General features: G+C 37.3%; 2 long non-coding RNA genes across 5 annotated transcripts in view; one reads left to right on the forward strand and one right to left on the reverse strand.

Annotated features, from left to right (window-relative positions):
• Positions 1-222: 222 nt before the first annotated feature.
• Positions 223-17,541, forward strand: part of LOC122134998 — a 29,709-nt gene continuing 12,390 nt past the window's right edge. The window contains exons 1-3 of one of the 4 annotated variants that reach the window (XR_006153260.1): positions 223-527; positions 8,752-8,830; positions 8,985-9,847. This is a non-coding gene — a long non-coding RNA (uncharacterized LOC122134998). Of the gene's footprint in view, positions 528-8,751; positions 8,831-8,984; positions 9,848-16,058; positions 16,190-17,541 lie in introns of those variants that run through there. The other 3 variants (XR_006153262.1, XR_006153259.1, XR_006153261.1) reach the window with 3 other exon arrangements.
• Positions 15,827-17,541, reverse strand: part of LOC109070454 — a 37,460-nt gene continuing 35,745 nt past the window's right edge. Inside the window, exon 3 of the long non-coding RNA XR_006153257.1 lies at positions 15,827-16,084. This is a non-coding gene — a long non-coding RNA (uncharacterized LOC109070454). The remainder of the gene's footprint in view (positions 16,085-17,541) is intronic.

Below are 17,541 nucleotides of genomic sequence, written 5' to 3' on the forward strand. Positions count from 1 at the left end.
AACACGCACCTCACAATTTACTTATCTGACATAAACAAACTTCCCTGTCTATCACACACGCTTTATCTGTCTAAGGCGCACATATACCCACAATTCACCTGTCCAACATGCATGCAAACACACACACACTGAGCGTCGCAAGTTCTGAGCGCTGCGCTGCCGGGGTCTTTCAGCACGCTGGCATTAGTATTCACAGACAGCGCTTCCCTTCAGTGCCTGAATTAATTTTCCACCATGCGTATGTGTGTGCGTGTATCACATCACAGAAAGTGCGAGACCGCGGCAGAGAGAGAGCGATAGACAGTGTGTGGTGATCTCCCCGAATCTCAAGCCTCTTTTCCTGTTATTTTATTGCGATTTAAATACTTCACTTGTCTAATGCATGTAATCTGACTAATCAGTGCAGGAAATTGCCCACAGTCTGTTTCTAAAGAGGAAACCGTTCTGTTTCGAACCTGCCACAGAGAGAGACAGGCTTCCGACGGAAAGCAGCGTGCACGAAGAACGAAGATTGAGCGTGTGTGCGCGTGAGTGTGGTATTTGTATTCCTTCCACGTTCTCCGCAGCACACCGGATAATTCAGCTTTTTCCTCTTATTTTGATATATGCAGCTCCTGAGTCAGCGTGCGCCTGCGAGGACATGCTTTTATTGCGCGCTCGCTCTCTCTCGCTTGTCTGTCAGATGAATAATATGCCGTCCAGGGGGCCCTTGTGCCATACGGACAGGAACGAGAGAGAGATTGCCGGTTCGCCGGTTTCCCTGCGCGTTTTTTTGCACACATGTGTGCCTGCCTTTGATTGAAGACCTCTGGCGTATCCGCACACCGCCGGCTAATTAATTGATCGATTCGGCACGTGCAGAGGGCCTGCCGTCTTGTTTGTCGCCAGAGACACTCTTGCTAATTGAGATTCCGTGTTCATGCACACTAAACATTTGGAAAGGTCTCTCTCTCTTGTTTATCCCGTAAACAAATGTGAAACGTTCTTTCTTGTTGCGCTACAAACTAATGAAGTCATGCAAATGCTCTTTTAAAAATGTTCTTTCAGGGAAGAAGTGCTTTTTTCTTCTACTTTCCCTATGCCTTTCTCTCTTCCAGGCGGTTTCCCGCTGGGATGTTTTTGAGACAAGCAGAGCCGGTAATTTCAGCACGGCAGACAATGCGATCCGCCGGCATTTCTTTCACCGACACGCAGATCCTGTTCTATCTTCCTCTTCTTTCTCCCTGCCTTTCCCGTCCATCCTCCTTCCTGTGTATCCCCCACCCCTGCTGTCTCTCGTCTCTCTCTGGCTAGGATGAAAGCTTGGAATCACAAAAGTGTTTATGCCGCGCACAGAACACCTGGCCTCAGATCTGCGTTTAAAGTCACAAAGTGCCATTCCCACAACACACAGCTTCAGTCAAGCATGCGCATACATTTGGCATGCACGAGTGAGTGGCCTGTCAAAGACAAGCCACACGTCGCAAGAAACACAAACCATTTGTATGACCCCTTCATCTCTGAATACCGCCTCAGAGAACCCTACGCACACACATATGCGCACATGCCCCTGGGGAGTGGGGTGCGTTAGTTAAGTTGTTTGGGCAGTCTGGGTACGCCAACGGTAATGCGGCGTAGATGGAGGGAGGAAGGGGGGTTGGGGCGATAGTTGGGGCAATTAGAAGGAAAATTGAATATTGAGTCGTAGCACTGCCACACAGGGGCTTAAACGCTTCACCCGTCGAAGAGGAAATTATCTGTCTGAGAAGGCGTGACTGTTGTGTTCATTTATGTACGATAAACATAAAAACTGTGTATATTATATTTACCTTACTTTTATTCTAGATTTTTACATTGTTATGCATTTCTTTGTTCTTTTATATTTGTTACACTTATCCAACTCAACTTACTGTAAATGGTAAATGTTCACATATTTACCTCGCTTACAACAGTTTACTGTTTGTTTATGTTACAGCTATTTACAGTTTGTACAACATTTACTTTTGACACTTTTATCCAACACAACTTATTTTTTTCTGTTATATCAACAGTACTATGATCGACAATAAGCTAGTGGTTGTACAAATATTATAGCTCACATCATGTGTATGAAAGTGTACTTGAGTGATTGTGTGTTGCAGTTTTGTTTAAAGGGATAGTTCACCCCAAAGTTAAAATTCTGTCATTGATTACTCACCCTTATGTCTTCCAAATCCGTAAGACCTTTGCTCATCTTCAGAACACAAATTACGATATTTTTGATGAAATCCAAGAGCTTTCTGACCCTGCATAGACAGGAATGCAATTTAAACGTTTTATGGCCTAGAAAGGTAGTAAAGACACTGTTAAAATAGTCCATGTGACATCAGTGCTTCAACTGTGATTTTATGAAGCTAATACTTTTTGTGCACAAAAAGTCATTTTTGTTTTCTTTGTGCACAAAAAGTATTCTCGTAGATTCATAACATTTTAAGGTTTAACAACTGATATCAACGATATCGTGCCTATATTTATCGTGTATCCCTAAAATTGTATGTGAATGGTTGTGTGTGCGGTCCTGTTTAACTTGAAAAAAAATTGCAATCTTGATTTGTCGAATTTACGATAACTTAAATTCAACTACATATTGAATAATGCTAATAATTGTATGTATATTACGACTGCATGTTTATTTTTAGGTAGTGTATCCAGTGTATCAAAATGTAAATTTTTACATTAGTGTTTTTTCGACAAATTATACTGTGAACAACTATATTCAACAAAGCAAGCATATGTAAATTGTTAGTGTAAGTTTATTTGTAGCTAGCGCAATTGTACATGAGCGATTGTTTGCTGCCTTGTTTGAACTGTTTGTGTATGACAAACTTTAAAATCCACATATATTGAATTTTATTGTATTTTTTTTTTACACTTGATTTTTACAGTTTGCGGTAACATATTCAATTACATATTCAAGACGGCTAACAATTGTATGTATATTATGACATTTATTGATTAAACAAAAGGTGTTGCATGTTATAAGTTTACATATATTTTAATTATTACTTTTAGATTTATCCAATACTTTCAGCTTTTATCCAATACAGTAATTTTTACTGTATATCTTTTACAGGTTTAGTACTATAAACAGCTATATTCAGCAAAGCTAGCAGCTGTACGTATAGACCAAATGCACATTTATTTGATTTTATGTGAATCCTGTGTATTAGAATGCAAGTGAGAGATCGTATATGTGTGTGTGCTAGTTCTGTCCATTCTTGCCCAGCAAGTTCATGGTGCGTAACACACCCCGGCAACCTCTGCAGCGGCCACCGCACCTCTTTCATCTCTTATAATGCCCCTCTCTGATCCTCTGCCCGCTAGCGCTCACAGGGAGGGGCTGTCAGCCACGGCTGATTAGAGTGTGTATGTGTGTGTGTGTGTGTGTCGGGGAGGGAGGGACTCTATTTTAGTCTCCAGAGATCGGCCAATTAATTTCTTCATTCATGTCTGATTGCTTTGCTCCGGCGTAACGTACAATTATTGTATTTGCCACTCAGGAGTAGCACTCCACAGCTTGGACACATACACACCTTCATTCAAAGAGGTGCATACATCCACACACATACACATATTAAGTAATTTGAGCACACGTTTTGGCTTTCAACCTGCCGCAGCAAAGCAGAGGTGAATACAAACAATACTTCTCTCTATCGTTGAAGTTGAATGGCATTCATGAACATTTTTAAGTTTTCAAGTGAAATATGTACATTAAGAAATTTATCGTTGTTGATTAGTGGCATTAATTATCTTTTTTGTTTTTTTTAGTGAAATATGTACATTAAGAAATAAAATGTTCACCAAGGCTGCATTTATTTCATCAGAAACACAGAAAAACAGTAATACTTTCAAATATAATTTCATTTAAAATAAATGTTGCTGATGCAAAGCTGAATTTCAGCAGCCATTACGCCAGTCTTCATTGTCACATGGTCCTTCAATAATTATTCTATATTGTTATCAATTATTATTGTGTGTTTATGTTTATTGTGGAATTAGTTTTTTTTTAATAATACTAGTTGCTTATATTGATTTATTTTTTTTTTTATTTTTTATGGTGTACATTTTTTATTATAATTTGTTTTTTATTGGTTTTTGTAGATTTATTGTTGGATATTAGATGTTGGTTTCTAACTACCTACTTTTTTCACCAGCAAGACAGTAATTAAGGTGAAAATAGCAACGTTTTTGTTGACAAGCTACTTTTTCAATGATTAGCAGTGAAGTGGCCCACGGTTTCTTATATGTAGCATCCTAATCATTTGATTGAATTAGTTTGTTTGGACAGTTCAGTACCAAATGATTCAATGGTTCACTTGAGTCCCACGAGGGAGTACCTGTGTCTTTGATTTTGAAGTGAAGTATTTTGTTGCAAAATGGTGTTTTCTGGTTGGGTTAGTCATATTTAGTGTAAATCATTTGTTCAGTTCAAGTCCTCATCAGCCTAATACAGATCTTCATTTGCCATTTCCTGTGTTTTCCTTTTTGAAGTGAAGTTCATTGTAGCAAATTTTTGTTTCCTGGTTTTATTAGACATATTTAGTTTTCATCAACATAATATCAATTTTCATAGTAAATGGCCCAAAAACAGTGTCTCGCTTTTTAAAGTGAAGTGTGTTGTAGCCAAAAGCTGTTTTCTGGTTATATTACTCATATTTTGCATAAATTTGTTTGCTCAATTTGAGTTTTCATCAACCTTATTGAGATTTTTTTTATAGTTTTTATGCCAGATTAATTAAGATCATCTAAAGAATTCAATTAGATAATCAGATAGCTGGTTTAAGCTACTTTTTTGTTAGTTCTTGTAGTGTTGCCAAGTGCTTTTTCAGATCTTAACTAAAATGATTCAGTAGTTTCAGAAGCTAGTTTGAAAGTAGCTTCGCCAACACTGCTACACACACATTCAGCCAAAAATGAAGAAAAGTGAAAGACAGAAACATTAAGAGAGATGGGAAATTCTGAAATGGGCCGCCCGGCTTTGAAATTTGTGGGGCAAGGCAGAAAAGAAAAGATACAGAGACCACAAGAGAGAGAAGGCATAAAGAAGAGGGGGGGGTGGGGATGAGACAGGGGAAAAACGTGTGCGATTATGTGAGAACAGGAGAGCCAGATCACAGACTACGAGCCCACTCTACATTCAGCCTGAGCAATTAGAGACCCGCGACCACAGACGAGAAAGAGAGAAAATTACACTTCCTCATTATTCAAATCACTTCTTAGAAAATGAGGCATGTCTCTCTCTCTCTCTCTCTCTTTCCCTATCTCTTTTCTTCCCTCTCTTCCGTGCATGGCGGTAGCAATGTTTGCGTTCCCTCTCTTTCTGCGAAGATAAGTCCCCGGAAAATGCTGTCATTACTGTCCCTCCTTCACTCCCCCCCCGCAGGGTTAAATGATTCTCCTCGGTCTGTCACTCCACTCGTTTCTTTATCTATCACTTTACCAAACCCGAGTGGGATCGATACCCTTATCGACTGCAGGATGCTCTCTACACACCCGACTTCCTGCAGCAGGGAGGAAGAGAAGTAGGGAGGGAGAGCGAGGAGGTGAAGGGCCTTTCGGTTGGCGTCACTCAATCGCTCCGTTCTTAGAAATTGGACTTGGAAATGAGGCAGCCAGGAATAATAGCTCTCTCTCTCTCTCTCTCTCTCTCTCTCTCTCTCCCCGTATTAGCTGAGTTATACACTGGAGAACGCTCTGACATTTGGGTGAGGTGTGTTTTTGGAATATGGTGGATTGGATTGAACTGCACCTTTTTGCAATTCCCGTTGGTGTGTTTTCATTCGAAATGAGCAATTTTTAAAATTGCAAGATTTTGTCATGTTTGTAAACCCTTTTTTTTTTTTTTTACATCCATGCAACAGGCCATTCATCCCTTTTGTAATCAAAGATTTGCTGGATTCTCTCACAACATAAACTGTATTGTTTAAGCACCCTAATTTTTTTTTTTGATTTGTTAGTTTTTTTTTTTTTGGGGGGGGGGTTCTGGCCAAGAAAGTGTTGTTATTGTTAACTAAAACTAAAACTATTGAAAATGATTTTTGATTATTGAAGTAAAGCTTAAAGATAATCAAATATAAATATTCTCTTAAAATCTTAAATGTAAAAATTTTAAGTGAAAATTAGAAATCTTGCCTTGGCAACTAACAGAAAAGTTCTAAGCACTAAGATTACTAAAACTAGAAATAAATTAAAGCTAAAAGAATATATATAAGACAAAACATAACAAAATGACTTAAATTTAACTGAAAACCAAAAAATAAAAGCTAATTCAAAATATTAATAAATTATTAAATAAATAGTGATATTTTGGAATCGAGATATTATAGTTTTATAGTTATAGTTATTATTTTGAATTAGTTTTTATTTTACATTTTTTCAGTTTTCTAACTAAAATTGAACCTAAAATGAAAACTGAAAATCTAAATATAAAGGCAAATTTAAAATATTAATTATCAGTGTTATTTTAGTATCATTAAGATACTGTTATAGTTTTTTAGGTGACAAATACATTATAATTTCTTCATGAAAAATAGTAAATGTTAGTGTATATATATAATATTTCATTTTATGACTAAAATTTTACCTGTGAAAGTAAAAATTAATTTAAAATAATAATAAATATTGTGACAGTTAATGTTATTTTAGTATAAATTAGATACTACTATAGCTTTTATTAATATTTTGAATTAGGTTATTTTTATATTTTCCATTTTCATTTAAGTAATTTTGTTATGCATTTTTGTCATTTCTATTAGTTCTTGTTTTTGAATAAACTGAAAATGAATGAAAATGAAACTAGCTGAAATAACATATATAATAAATATACACAACACGCACACATATATTATGTTAACAAAACAAAAACTTTTATTTTGGATGCAATTAATCGTTGCCCAGTACTATTTTTTTTTTTGTTACTGTTTATTTCAATTTTTTTTTTCCTTTTTTTATTTTTTTATTTTTTTTTTTTTTTTTTTAAGAAGTTAGGTTTAGTTTTTTTGTTTTTTGTTTTTTGTCTTTTTTTTTTATATATATATATTCTGAGGTCTTGCAATCTGGCCACCTGGTTTAACGAAGAACATCTCATGAATTATGGCACCGGACTACACTTGGAATCTCCCGGCTTGCTCGCCAAATCCTCGCTCGCATCTCACATCTCTTTTACAATTTTATCTCCTCCACTTTTCTTCACCTCTAATCCCTATTAGCCTTATGTTCTGCATTAGACTTGATACCTCTTCCATCAGTGTTTCCGCTAAGTTTCCCGTTTAACGCTCTGGGTGTGCCGTCTGAGATATTTCATCGCCCGCACACACACAAAAACCAAACAAATGGCTCACAACCATCTATAAAAGCGTTAACCCCCAGCAGACAATGAGAAATGGAGTGTGTAGCAGAGAAAAGAGAAATCATAAGTGTCTGGGAGATTTACTCGGTGTGTGTGTGTTTGGTCAGCTCTCAGGCAGGCCTGTTTGATGTGAATCTCCGATCGGGTTTCAAATGCAGCTGGCGCACACACTTGTGCATCACTGCGGCTTTGAAGACAGCAGATGCGGAGTTCTGATGGAGGGCAGGTGTGTAGCCTGTCTCTCTCTCTCTTTCTCTCTGTGTCTGCCAGTCCTGGGGCAGGTCACTGTAAAAAAGGTCAGTGTGCCAGTGATGGAAAGGGACAACAGAGTCTGTTACCGTGGGGACAGACCAGACATGTTATCAGGTTAATGCCACACGTTGGAAAGCACAACCTTGCCAGTGTCAAACACACACATGCAGCTTGTAGAAAAGCAAAGCGAGCCCTTGCATCCTCAAGGACGTATTGGACTTGTGACTGTCTTCCATATTTTATCTCAAAGCATTCATAGTCTGTCTTTGCAGTGGTATGTATAAAATATAAAACAAAAGAATTTGAATAAGTCTTGATAGGGCCAATTTTTTTGAGTGTCTTTTTACAGACTTTTTACCATTAAAGCACCTGCATGTTTGAAGCTTCAGACTGCTTGGTCATTTTTAGGGGTTTCTTGAACTTTAGGCCTTGTGGATGCCTAATAAACATACACCCTTCGCTAGCCCTTTTAATTTGTCTGCTAACAATGTCTATCAGACAATATACATGCATCATAGGAGAATTTTCTCTTTTTTTTCTACCTGAAAGTCATAAAAAATGCCACCACATTTGTAATTTCCATCACATCCCAAATGATTAATAATATTCTGTGATGGAAATTACATTTTGAATGTTTTTGGAATAAAAAAAAATCTGATTCTGTAGTATTTTTAAGGCTTGATTCATAGCTACAGTAGCATTTTGTGTATCCTAAACAAATATAATTATTATATTTAGATTATTTTCATAATGTGACATTATATTACAGTTAAATTACAGTTTGATTGGAAATGATGCAGTAAATTAAAAAAAAAAAACTAATATTTATTTCTATATCAAAGGCACTTCAGTCATATGTATTTATTTATTTTTGTAATTTATTTATTTATGCTTGATTGGAAATGATGCAGAAAAATAAAAAAAAGTAATTAAACTATTTATTTATATATCTCAGGTTTTCCCACTCATACATTCATTCCTTTTTCATTATTACCCAACAAGGGTAAAATAGTAAAGATCTATACAAAACAGGCATTGTTTTGATAAAGGCATTGCAAAAAGTTTTCAAGATGGTTTTAAAATAACCATCAAATAACAACATAAAAGTTAATAAATTTCCATTTTCTTTTTAGGTGACCGAAGTTGAATATCTTTGATATAATGAGCACTGCTATGCAAGAACTAGTCACTGGAGGCACCAAAGTTTGCGAGGTTTGTGCATAGAATCTTTGAGATGTTTTAGATTTTGTTTAAGACACTTGGTGGCAAGTAAACAAGAAATTCTTGAAAACACACCATGAAATAAGAATAGAAAGTTTGCATTCATGTCTATGAGCTGTGAGGCTAATCTATATTCTCATTCTAGACAGCATTTGATTGGACAAAAATCGGAGTAGTGCAGGATGATGTCATCGAGATATTTGCTCTTTTTTCTCTGTTTGGGAAAATTGTTTGAAAACTCATTATTATTTGTGGCATGGAAAATTACAGGTTTTCACTTTGTCTCTCCCTCTACATTGCTCTCATTTCATTCTTGCGGAAGCTCTCAGAAGCTTTTGCATTCTGCCATTTTTCTCTTTCTCATTCTCGTGCGAACCCCGTCTTCCTCTCCTAATCGGTACGCTCTTTATTTTCTAACTCTCACTCTCATTTCACTCTCTCTCTCTAACTCAAATTACACCCATTACAGCCCACTCTAGCTCTCCAGCACTGCTCTCCCTCCCTCTCCACACCTCACTGCAGCAAACACACACACACTCACGCACACACATTCCGTGCAGCTTTTCAAGAAAGGCATCTATTTGTCAGCGTCTCTGCAAAGCTGAGACTGCAGGAGGCCTCCGTTTATAAAACGCACAGCTATCTGTTATACGGCATATGTGTGTGTGTGACATAAAAGAAAAACAACAGAGAAACACCAAGAGTGTAAATATCACCAAACGTGTGGAGACCATGTCCGACTCTGACCGCAAATTTAAAAATAAGAAATTAGAAATTTGTTGAAAGATAATGAAGCCTGTTTTAGGACCATTAAGATTGATGGTATCTATTACCATTTTTGCTACATTTATGATGGTATTACCATGTTTGTTAGACATTTACCATGGTATTACCATATTTACAATGACCTTTATCATGCTATTACTGTCTTTGGGGGACATTTACAGTGGCATTACCATTTTCATTATCTTATGTGAAAATGATTTATATTTTCATTACTGAATGCATCTGGAGTTTTTTTATTTAATTTTAATTTATTTTCTCACATTTTTGTAAGTTAGTATTTTTAATTGTATTAAAGTAGAAATGGTTCTAATATGTCTTGCTTAAACTAGCCTAAGCTGGTTTTCCAGCCTTGACTTCAACTTTATTTCTCATGAATGCAACTTTATATCTCACAATTGTGACTTTATTTCTTGCAATTGCAACTTTATATTTCTAAATGTGACTTTATATGTATTAAAATAAAAATGGCTTTTGCTTAAACCAGCCTAAGCTGACTTTCTGGCCCTGACTGGTCTAGTTTGATGGTTTTTGTTTAATCCTGAACAAGATTGAACCAGCTAAAACCATGAAACTATCTTAGCCTGTTTTTATTGTTGTTTTTTTGTTTCAGCAGGAAAATTGACAAACATTAAATTCAGTACAAAAAAATAGTACCATTATGTCTAAAAACACAATTTAAATAATATATCACTGTTTTTTTTCTTTCTTTTTTTTTTCTCATTACGTTAATATGAATGACTATTTTTGCATTTCAGTAATGAGGATTTTTATTAGCATTTAGGAGTACACTAGCATATAGATTAGCCTAAAAATGAACAAACGTACTAAAAGCCATAAAACTCGAATTGTGAACGTTATGAAAATAGTGGGGAAAAGGCTAATGCTTCTGAAAAATATGCTTAATTTCTTGTTTCCATTGATTTTGGGGTCATACAGAAACCGGAAATGTTTGTCATAGATATTGTGATAGGATTCGTGAGATTCACCCAAGCTGACTTTGTGTGTAACAAAGAACAGAGAGAAAACTTGAATGTGTGTTTGAGGGGAAAGAGAGAGGGAGATTAATTGGGTGAGCGGTGAAAAGCTTTCAGCAGAGTCTGCCTCCATTAAGCTGCACCACCGTCCACCTATTAGATGGCAAAAAGAACGTAAAAAAAGGGACGAGAATAATGACGGAGTGAGAGAGCAGAATGGATCAGCGGTTTCTTTGTCCTGAGTTTAACCGAATTAAAGAACAACAATTATATGAGACCGACTGAGAGGCAGACGTCCCGCTGTGGTCGCTGTAACTGTACTAACAATCACGCACAAATACACAATGAATCACAATGTGCCACAGCGCTGACTCCTGAAGACTGTAGTACTAACAATCACGCACAAATACACGATTAATTTAAATTTGTGAGGGTGTTTATTGATGATATGTGTGTGCGAATTATTGACTTCTGAATTTCTCTTGCAATTGCGACTTTATATTTCATAATTGCAACTATATTTTACGAAGTGACTATATCTCACAATTGCAACCTTATTTCTTGTAATTGCGACTTTATTTACAATGTGACTTTATATCTTGCTACTGCAAATTTGTCTCACAATTGTGATGTTATTTCTTATAATTGCAATCATAATTCACAGGGTGTTCTTTTTCTTGTAATCGTGACTTTTATTTCTGCCAATTATAGCTTTATATTTGTCACAATACACTCGGAGAGCAAGGAACGAGGAAACAAGGAGTTCTTCAATATCACAGTCTTTAATAATCCAATCACAAGGGGAAAGTAGGAGACACAGGAACACATGGAAGGACGTTCAGAACTGACAAACACTGACTGAAAGGACTAGGGCTTTTAAACTCAGGATAATTTGGGAAGAACTAGACACACCTGAAATCAGATTAACAAACCACGGGAGACATAAACTAGGTCACAGGGAGCAAAACACAGGTCCATAACCCTGACATATCACCCCCTCCCGGAAGGTGCGTCCTTGCACCGTAGCAACAACAGAGGGAGGCGTGGGTGGGAACTTGGGAGGTTCTGGAGGAGGACGGATATCCAAGAGTAGGCCGGCAGACAGAGACCGGGGGGGGGGGGCGACGAAGGAGGGAGGAGACAGGAGGGACCCAGAGCAGGAGGAGCACAACAAGACCCAGGCCACAGCCATAACAGTGGCCCACGGTGGAGCCGACGGTGGGAGGAGCCATGGAGGAGGGGGCCGACCAATGGCGGTGGAGCAGGTGGAAGAGGAGCCTGAGATGGAGAGCCAACGAGCCAGGGGGAGTTGGATGGCTCGGGGGGGGGGGGGAGGCAGGGTGGAGCCGAGGGCTCTGGTGACCTGGTGACAAAGGCAGAGATCCATGGCGTAGCCGGAGCGACAGAGAACCAAGGTGGAGCTTGTGGGAGGAAGGAGCCCAATAGAGCCGGTGGGACAGAGCGATGAGGCGCAACCAGAGGAGAGGAGTCCAGAGGCAATGGCAGGGCGACACCCGACCAAGGCGGAGCTGGGGGGATGAGGGAGCTCTGTGGAGCTGATGGATCGACGGGTGATGGTGGAGGTGAGGGAGCTAGGAGCCGAGGTGGAGCCGCTAGGTCTACGGGCCAAGGTGGAGTACGGGCCTCGGAGGCGTAGGTGAGGAAGACTCCGACCAGGGTGACGCTGGAGGATGGCAGTCCCGCGGGGCTCGCACCATAATGAGGGTGGGCTGAGGGCGAGCAGAGGGCAGCCAGACGACAGCAGTGGAAGAGACTGGAGCAGGTGGGAGGGCAGGTATTTTCGAGGAGTGGGCACTGGAGGGCCCTCTGAATTGGATTCAGGGGCTGGAGCCCTCCCCTCTTCGTTTTGGCACCGGGAACTCTAGGCCTCACCTTATTTGTGGCTCACCCTCAGCTCCTCTCTGCGCTCACACCAACGCCACTCTGTAGCCGGCAGAACCTGGTCTGAAGGGTTGGAGGGCGATCCTCTGCTCAGTTGCTTGGCAGCCGCAGGTGTGGTGGAATCAGTCATCGGTGGATCTCCTCCGGCTCGATTGGGCTGAGCTCTGGGTCAAACTGGTGCCAGGGGCAACATCCACTCCGCCAGTGGCTACTAACTCAGAGGACATTTCCTCGGACGGACGGCGCTGCTGGCTCGTAGAACGCACCGTGCATCGCGGATTAGTTGGGTATTCTCCGGCACATGGTGGGACGTTCTGAACATTGACTAGGGCTGGACACAGGATAATTGAACCTATTTTCAATGGGAGACACTGGGTCACAGGGGTATGATATAAAAAGCAGAGGTGTATATAACTGTGAATTTTTTAGTATAAATTTTTTTTTTTTTAATATTTTTATGGGATTAGATGGGAGACACTGCTGCGGATTTAATAATCTGTTTCATTGTGGGGCTATCAGTTTATGTAGCATGTTTTAATATTGTTTAAAACAGTGTTTGGACATAATATATTCTATTCAGAGTTGTAAATGACTTTATTTATTATAAAAAATATACAAATATTACAAATAAATTTTGTTACTGTAGGTTTGTCAGCTTGCTTGGGAAACCAGTTGAGAGTGGCTGTCCATAGTGCATTCATTGCTGCGTGCACATTTGCCTATACTGTAGGTTGTAAATTGAAGATTAGTTGAGGTGAATACACAAATTTACATGCACAGACACACCATCAGGACTTACAGATAGCAGACATGACAGAGCACAGGACGCAAACACACGTAGGGACACACTTTAGCTATTTATCAAAAACCTCTGGTTTCCATGGTTTCCTGTCTCTGCCCCCCCACTATTGAATTCAAAGCTCTTAAAGAGAGAGATTTTCTTAGTTCGAATTTTGGAGCACAAATTTATACATACAAAGACTCTTTAACCAAAGAGTAACATGGTAACACATTTACCATACTATTCAATTTTGAGACTTTTTTTTTTTTTTTTACATTTATTATAGTATTAACATGTTTTATAGACATTTGCCATGCTATTACTTTAGTTTGTGTGTGTGTGTGTGTTTGTTTGTTTGTTTGTTTGTTTTTTGGACAAAAACATGGGACATTTACCATGTTATACTCTAATACAACTCTATTCACATTTATCATGTTTTCTTTCAGACATTTACCATAATATTAGCATGTTTACCATGACATTTATAACATGTGATTGGCACATTTACATTAGTATTGCCATGGTATTGGTATTTTTTGGAATTTTTTTCAGACATTACATATTACGTTTTTTTTTTTTTAACAAAAAACATGGACATTTCAGACATTTACAGTGCTGTTTCTGTTGTTTTGTAAATTTACCATGGTGCTATGACATATGTTCATATGTCATAGTATTATTAACATTTTTCAAACATTTATCATGATATTACCATGTTTTTTACACTTTTAACTTGTTTTTTTTTTTTTACATTTACCATGGTATTAACACATTTTTTTGACATTTAGCGTGGTATAACTCTTTTCTTAGACATATATCATGGTACTACTTTTAAAGTACCATGGTATATAACAGTACCATAATATTGGTGTTCCTCCACTGTAAATGTACAGTTTGTTTTTGTAATGGCTGCTCATGCTCATTAACCGTATTTTATTCTTTCCTTTTTTTCTCAGTACGTTTGTCTTGGTTGATAAGGACAACAGATCATTATGAGTGTCATAATGACTCAGGAGACACACACACACACACTGCACACCAAAAGGATCCCAATTTCCACCAGCACCCCAGTGGTTTCTGAATCTCTTAATTACATTCCTGGTACTGGCTTACACAAGCGCTCGCACACGCGGCCCCTCAAACTGTGCTCTGTCAGCAAAGGTAACCTCAGTGCTGATCAATACTAAGTCGCTAATTAAACTTCTCGCTCTCCAGCTTCTAGCATTAGCATGAGGAAGCGCTTCATTGAACCGAACAAAGACCGTGCTGTCTCCAACATTACTGAGTCAACAGGGGTCACGAAAATAAATCCTCTAAGGTAAAGGTGCTGCTCTGAGATCAGCTTATACCCCATCACCAAAAGAACAGGTGGTTTTGGGTCTGATCTTAATATGCTGTCTATCTATCTATCTATCTATCTATCTATCTATCTATCTATCTATCTATCTATCTATCTATTTTTTTATTTGATATACCAGTTTTACTCCATTTTACTTGAACTAAAATGATATCTAATTTTAGGTGATGAAATGAACATTTTGGTCAACAAGAAAGTGCAAAATTAAACCATATATTAAAACATTTTATTTATTTTATTAATTTATGTTTATTAATTTATATTGTTTTGTTTTACATCAAGAAAATGTGAAATGTAACTAAATATTCCCACATTTTATATGTTAATTAGTTTATATTAATTTACTAATTATTTGAATGCTTATAATAATTTATATCCATGTTTATTTTAACTTGATTTGTTTAGATTAATGTAATTATTTATACTAATATATTTATTTGTTTAATATTAATTAAGAAAGTGCAAAACTAAACCAAATATAAAAACATTTTATATAGTAATTTGTATTAAATTACTAATTGTTGTTTGTAATAATTTATTCTAATTTATATTAATTAATGTTTATATAAATTTTTATTGATTTGTTTAGGTTAATATCATAATTGTTTATATTAATATATAATTTTTTGTTGTTTTTATATTAATTAGGAAAGTGTAAAATTTAACCAGATATACAAACATTTTATATATTGTTTATATTAATTTATAATAATTTGATCTCAATTGTTTGTATTACCATACTTTTCTTCTTCAGATGTTGTAAGAACATTGTAAATTATTTAGCATGTCATAAAATGCAATGAATGTGGATATAATGAATTTTTGTGACATGCTATGTGTATTTTGTTCACGAAAGCCTTTATCAAAAAAAATATTTTGGTGTAGTTCAGACGTGTTGATTGAGCTGTGTTGGTTTAGTTTAGCTGTGCTGAGTTTTGGCTCAGCTGTGCTAGACTGTGTTAAACTGCTGAAGCTTTGTTGGGTTCATGTGGTTCAGTTGAGGTGGTTCAGCTGTTCGGTTTTGGCTCAGTTAAGGCTAAATATGTTAAAGTGCTATAATAATTAATAGCTTCATTACTGTCCGTGTGCTTGAATCAGGGTGTCGCTCTAGCATGGTGTAAATGAGCTGGGCGCTGATGAACCGGCCTTAATTAGACACTCACACACATACACAAATACTGCACAAGTCACAGCTACAAAATGCTTTAATTAGCATGATAATGATCTGTCATTTAGAAACCCAACCCTCTTAACGCACACACAGCGCTGGTATGCTCTTAATGTGTGTGTGTTGAAGTACTTCTTGCCCTCACATGCTCCAGCGCTGCACTGCTCACGCTGTTCGCTGGCTTTCCCTTTCCAAACCCTCGTTTTCTTGTGCTTTCTCCATCTGTGAGTCATTCTTGAGAGCGTTCTGTCATCTTTGCTACTGCCCAAAGCAGTGTCTGCAGAAGAGAGAGATGAGAAGAGAAGGAATGAGAGAAAAGAATAGACAACAGATAGAAAATTATAAGAGGTCAAGATTAAACATGCTTCTTATTGGCTGATTGGTAAGTCTGTGTCTTACTGACTCTTTCTCAAGTTTGCATTGTTATGCCAGTAGCTGACAAGTGAGTCTTTATGACCGAGTCATTGAATCATTCATTCAAACATCAGTTTAGGAAATGAACATGTTTCTGTTTTTATGAGTTGGGTCATTGATTAATGACTAAACTGATTTGTTGACAGTGACTGTCAAAATGAATCATTAATTATTGTACTCAACTGATTTTTTTCAAAACACTGATTAGTTTGGGAACTAAAAAACTTTTTTATCAGTGACTTATTGAATCATTTACCAAACTGATTCATTCAAAATGCTGATAAATTCAAAAATTGAACAATGAGTCTTTATGAGTGAGTCACTGAATCATCAACCAATTTGTTCAAACACACTGATTAATTCAGGAAATGAACATTCGTTTGATTGATTTGTTTGAATGCACTGATCCATTTTCACAAGTGAGTCTCTGATGATTCACTAAATGGATTCATTCAAAACACAGATTAATTCAAGAACAAATCAAGTGACTTTATACGTTTTTATAGGTGATTTATTGTTTTATTCACTCAACGGATTAATTAAACAGATGAATTTATGAACTAAACAAGTGACTGCTTTTATGAGAGTGTCATTGAATCATTAACTAAACCAGTTTGTTCAAAACTCAGATTTATTCAGGAAAGCTCAGTTTTTCATGTATAACTTGCAGTTTATATAAAACTGATTTTGAAAAATCCATCGTTATCATATATTTTTAACTTGTTCTGTGTGCAAACTTCACTAAGATGCAGTAGCCCCCAAAACCATGATTTCAAGAAGATATGACTAAGTATTAATAACTGATTGGAATAAAAAGAGCATTTTTAGATAACACAAAATTCCTCTAAATAATTTACATGTCAAGACTGTCAGAAAAAAAAAAAAAGTTTTGTTGAAGCGTTTTGACGTCATGGATGACCTTGTTATATGTCCTCCATTTATTTGCTTCGAGTTGTTATTCCCATGTGCAGAGAAGACATTGATGCGTTGTTTGTTAAAGGGCTCAACTCTTGTAAGCGCTCAGCTGTATGTGCGAGTAGATATTCCCGCAAGGGCCTGGTAGTTGTTCTCCAGAGATTTTCAAAACTTGAAAAGGACTATTTTGGTTTTTAATCTAAATATTCACACATTTTGGGGGTTAACGTTTATATGAAGGTTCAGATCAGGATTACCTTCAGTATAGGAGCTCTGCTTGATGAAATGAGCGAGAGGCAGGACACGTCTGTACCTGTCTACCGTTAACAGCCTGTTCCGTCTCTGCTGGTGTTCTCCACTATCTGCTCCTGTTTTCGCATTCAGCAGACTCGTGTTCTGCGGCTC

This window comes from Cyprinus carpio, chromosome A22 (genome assembly GCF_018340385.1).
Source record: "Cyprinus carpio isolate SPL01 chromosome A22, ASM1834038v1, whole genome shotgun sequence".
In the NCBI taxonomy this organism is placed as follows: Eukaryota; Metazoa; Chordata; class Actinopteri; order Cypriniformes; family Cyprinidae; genus Cyprinus; species Cyprinus carpio.